The 5759-nt window shown below is 37.1% G+C and overlaps 1 pseudogene; it reads left to right on the forward strand.

Moving 5' to 3' along the window:
* Positions 1–2539: 2539 nt before the first annotated feature.
* LOC111146861 lies at positions 2540–3954 on the forward strand (annotated as a pseudogene).
* The last annotated feature ends 1805 nt before the right edge of the window (positions 3955–5759 follow it).

Here is a 5759-nt window from a genome sequence, read left to right on the forward strand (position 1 = left end):
ATTGCTTTTATATTATATTAAAAGCAAAAATGTAAATTATGAATGTGTAAATATAATCTGAATCATAATAAGCTTAAACATGAATACATTATGATGCATGCATATTTAACATTAAGTTTGTGAAGTTCTGTATTCCCAATCATTCTGGGTTTACTCGCATATTCCTTTCCAGAAGAAGTTCAGCAAAAACATCACAAGGTAAAACAAAGCGACTCACTCCACATAAGTCATATTGATTCAGAATATTTTGCCAGAGAGGGTGATTGGTAATTTAAGTTTCTAGATACTTGTGTCTCTGGTAATTATCTTTCGGTAAGAGTCCCAACAATAAAGATGGCTTGTTCACCAGTACCAATAGCAGTATGCTATTAGTAGTATGTTTTCAAACTCACTCTGAGGTTGTATTACAACAGAATGCAAATAAACTCACAGGTACATTGAAAGCAATGAGTTACTTTCCATAACTGACTCATTTGTTCTTGGAATCAGCAGGCAGATGCTACAGCTTTGTTACTGGGAACAACTCCCAGCAGACAGTATGTATCTTTGGTTCATGCTGAATCTACTAGTCATGAATATTGCTCAACTAAGGAAGAACATCTGCTGCGCTGGTCATTTAGACAACAGGCTTGCCGAACCAATTGTGATCATTCAAACCTTTACTAAGCTAACATCATTAGAAAAAAGTTGATTTACTTATGCTTACCGAACAATGATTCTACAAATTATAGAACTTGCACGGATTCCTAATAATCTCTTTACTATTCTAAATTTTTAAATGGGGTTTATTTATTAATATAAAGTTAATAAAAGCCCAATAATTTTCTGTTTAGGAATATGCTGAAATTGACCAAAATTATCAAAAGTAATGCTGTATAAATTCTTAGGGATTGCATTAGCTGATGTTAAGCATCTTTATGATTTTAAGTATGCTAAACAAGTTCTGTGGGGTTGAAGAAGGCTGGGGTTGAAGAGGGCTGAACACTGGAAAATATTCCAACTCAAGTAATAAACAAGAAGGCTATGAATTTTGGTGAATTAGTCATTTTAGTAATAGTAAACAAATTGGGATTACATCCCTTATTGTAAAAACGCAAAGGACTAAAGACATCACATGTCCATTAGCAGTCCATCTAAGATCCAGTTGAATGATTCACTAAATTTTCAGATTCTAGATAATCACCCACCAGATATGCTGATTTAAGAAGTTAGGGAAGGAATCTAAGAAGTCAGGGAAAAACTCCAAGGAAGAGGAGTGATGTATTTTTGAAAGTTAATAAATTGTGAGGTAGGCTATTCTTAATTCAATCTTAAAGAAATGGTGATATAAAGTTTACTTCATACCATTCTACCTGCCCACTAAAATCATAGAATAAAAGGTATGTTCATTCTATAGGAAAAAAAAAAATACAAACAACATTAACAAGAAATTTCTAATTCTTCTAAAAGCCTACAGGATAGTCATTTAGTATCTATTGATTTAGTTGATACACACTTTATACATCAATTTGGTTTTGGATGAAAGTTACAGAAGACTACTCACCTACTGTCAGTAGAAACAAGTTATCATGTCACATAACAGAGTATAGAAGTGAAGAAACTTTAGTTTGTAAATTCAGCAACTCAATGATGTCTTTAAGGACTTAGATTCTTTTCAAAGCTTTGTTCTGCTTTCTAAACCTATTGTCTTTATCATGGGCTCTTCTTGTGGATAGGAGAAAGTTACAGCAGCCATAGGCCATAACCAGACTTGACATAAGGGAGTTTCTGTTACCTCCTTCCTTTGTCCCTTCCTTCCTTTCTTCCTCTCCTCCTCCCCCTCCCCCTTCTCATTTTCCCAGTCATCCTTGGCCTCCTCCTCTTCCTATCCTCCCTCTCTTTTCCCTCCCTCCCTGTCTCGAGAGTAAACACAACTTCTATACAGATTTCAGGCAGCTATCCCTGATGGCCTTATTGGTTAAAATAAGTCTACAAGTTAATACAAGTCTATGACTAACTACAACACTGGAGAGGGTAATGAGCCCTGATAACAGGTTTAACTCATTAGGGTTTGGTAACTGGAGTTAAGGAGGAGATGACCTTGCCTAAGTCCTATGGTAAAGAGTTTGAACACCTTTATAAAATTTGGGTTCTAGTGAAATGAAGAAGGGGGTGTAGCTCATGGATATGTCATCAAAGTTTCTTAGTATTTATTAAGCATTTTACCAAACCTTTTATGCAGTTATATACTGTTTTACCCAGGAGCACTATGAAGTGTTAAAAATAGAATAGATTACTGCTTTGTTGTGTTCTTTTTTCCCTACTTTTCTTAATGGTTAAGACAAATACAATTAGAATACAAGTTGGGTATTTAAAATTGTTCTCTATTCTTTCTTTTCACTTTACAATATAAAAAATGTAAAATATAAGGCAAACTTTAGTGAATGTGGGCAATTTTCTTTCCTCTTCATTGATCAAATAAGAGACAAGAGCTTTTTTTGCAACAGGTTTGCCACCAGAATACAGATGTTGTGAAAACCTTTGCTAAACCTAAACCAAAATGGGAAAAGACAAGACTCATATCAACATTGTCCTCATTAGACATGTAGATTCAGGCAAGGCTACCATTACTGGCCATCTAGTCTACAAATGTGGTGAGATTGACAAAAGAACTACTGAAACACTTGAGAGAGTATGCTGAGATGGGGAAGAGCTCTTTCAAGTTTGCCTGGGTCTTGAATAAACTGAAAAGTGAATGTGAGCATGGTATCACTATTGATATCTCCCTGTGGAAATTCAAGACCAGCAAGTACTATGGGACCATCACTGTCACTCCAGGTCACAGAATCTTTATCAAAAACATAATTACAGGCACATCTTAGGCTGACTGTGCTATCCTGATTGTTGCTGCTGGTGTTGGTGAATTTGAAGCAAGTCTGCTCCAAGAATGGGCAGACCCATGAGCAAATCCTCTGGCTTACACACTGGATGTAAAACATCTAATTGTTGGTGTCAATAAAATGAATTCCACTGAGCCACCCTACAGCCAGAACAGATACAAGGAAATTACAGAATTCAGCACCTATGTTAAGAAAGTTGGCTACTGCCCTGACATGCTAGAATTCATGTCAATTTCTGGTTGGAATGGTGACAACATGCTGGAGCCAAGTGCTAACATATCTTGGTTCAAGGAATGGAAAGTCATCTGTGATGATGGCAATGCCAATGAAATCACACTCCTTATAGCTCTGGATTGCATTTCTGCCACCAACTTGTCTAACTAACAAGGCCTTGTGTGGACCCCTCCAGGATGTCTTCAAAATTGGTGGTATAGGTTCTCTCCCTGGGGACTGAGTGGAGACTGGTGTTCTTAAACCTGCCATGGTGATCTCCTTTGCTCCAGTCAATGTTACAACTGAAGTAAAGTCTGTTGAAGTGCACCATTAAGCTTTGAGTGAGGCTCTTCCTGGGCACAATGTGGGCTTCAAAAATGTATCTGTCAAAGATGTTCATCGTGGCAGTGTGGCTGGTGGCAGCAAAAATGAACCACCAAGGGAAGCAGTTGGCTTCACAGATCAGGTGATTATCCTGTACCATCCAGGCCATATCAGTGCTGAATATGCACCTGTGCTGGATTGTCAAACATCTCCCTTGCTTGCAAGTTTGCTGAGTCTAAGGAATAGATAGATTGTCATTTTGGGGAGGAAAAAAATGGAAAATGGTCCCAAGTTCCTGAAATCTGGTGATGCTGCCATCACTGATATTGTTCCTGGCAAGCCTGCATGTGTTGAGAACTTCTCTAACTATCCCCCTGTGGGCTGTTTTGTTCTTCGTGACATGAGACAGATAATTGTTGTGGGTGTTATCAAAGCAGTGACCAAGAAGGCAGCTGGAGCTGGCAACATCGCCAAGTCTGTCCAGAAAGCTCAGAAAGCTAATGAATATTATCCCCACTACGTGCCACCCCAGTCTTAATCGGTGGTGGAAGAACAGTCTCAGGACTGTTTGCATTAATTGGCCATTTAATAGTAAAAGACTGGTTAATGAGAACAATGCCTCGTAAAACCTTCAGAAGGAAAGGAGAATGTCTTGTGGACCATTTTGTGTGTGAGGGGGCAGCTTTAAGATATTAGTTTTTAAAATTGTCACAAAATTTTGATGCCCATTAAAATAAAAGTTTAGTGAAGAAAAAAAGAAAGAAAAGAAAAGAAAAACCACCAGCTTGGGAGTTTCAGAATGTCTTTAATATTTAAACTTGCACTTGCTTTTTGCTTTTTCCTTTTTGCTTTTTGGACTTTAATAGAGTAGTTGCAGTATGTGTGTGTGTGTGTGTGTGTGTGTGTGTGTGTGTGTGTGTGTTTTAACATCGCTGATTACTGTGCGCAGAAGATAAAAACATAAAAAAATGATATATTAGTTAAAGTAATCAGGTTTTCTGTTTTTAATATAGTTCTTCATGCCTCCAGATCTCCAATTTGTCACAACTTTCCATATGCCACCTATCTCAAAGGAAGAAAACTGCTAGTTGGTCAAATTGCTTTTTCCCCTTCCCTAGTGTATCTGCATGCATTTCACACTGCACTGAGCAAGAATGCTAGAAATATGAAATCAAAGGACATCAAGATGTTATGCCTTCTCAGTCGGTATCTGTGATTGGTGGAATATTTACTTAGATGAATACATGTTTGTTCCTGCTCATTAACCATGGTGATTGCAGAAGGAAACTGGAGTCATTTAAAGGTGATAATCAGCCCTGTCATCCATAAAGCACTTTTTTGGGGGAAAAAAATAACAAAAAAGCCCTCTATGTCTAGTTTAATGCATACTGTTAGGTCATGTCAATCATGTATCTTACCATGGGATATTGACATATTTTGTATTTAAAATAGGCATGTATATTATGGTGATGTTAAGTAAATCCACATAATCATATTATGGAAAATTGGCACAGGAAAAAGACTGAATTCATTTAATTAGATGGTCTTCAGTTAGGAACAACGAGAAGCTCTAAAATAGTGCCTTGACCAAATGAAAATGGTAACATTTTGAGTACAGAAAATTCAGATTAGAGATTTTAGGCTTGGAGCAGAGGGTCAAATGTCATCAGGGGATATTAACATCTTAACATCTTTCCTGTCCTTGATTTTGGTGTTAAGTCTCATTTTTATGGTCTCCAGATGGCTGCCAGATCTCCAGCCATCACATCAATGTTTCAGGCATGAAGAAAGGAAAGAACACAGAACAAAAGGAATGCATGGCCCTGAGTCCTTGGAAGTTTCTCTGGGACTTTTGCCTTCCTATCATGGGCCAAAATACATAGCATGACAGAAGGAGGCGAAAAACTTTATTATTATTATTATTATTATTAAATTTCTTAAAGCTGGCCTATTAACACTACAAGTAAAACAGAATTTTGTGGTAAGAAAGAAAAGAGGATATTGGGTGGGCAATATCTTATCAATTCATCAGTATGAAAGAAACTTGCCAGTTTAACTTTCATAAAGAAATGATATAAATGGGTAAGATGAAGTTCAAAATTTAAGGTATTTTTTAAGGTGGGGGATGTCCGGGACAGAGCAGAAAAGATTAAGAAATATGTTGAACCTTCCCTTTAGGACCAGTAGAATCCTATTTGTGTTCACAGGTTTCAGCAAATATTTCTATTCTGAAAACACTTGGAGTACATACTTGTCACCCTCTCTTTATCATTCATTATCCAAAGGATGTAGATGCCCCAGGCCCAGATGCCCTATATTTAGTATGCAACATGAGCAAAACCA

This window comes from Enhydra lutris, unplaced genomic scaffold (assembly GCF_002288905.1).
Source record: "Enhydra lutris kenyoni isolate GAN:26980312 unplaced genomic scaffold, ASM228890v2 scaffoldscaffold2, whole genome shotgun sequence".
Classification (NCBI taxonomy): domain Eukaryota; kingdom Metazoa; phylum Chordata; class Mammalia; order Carnivora; family Mustelidae; genus Enhydra; species Enhydra lutris.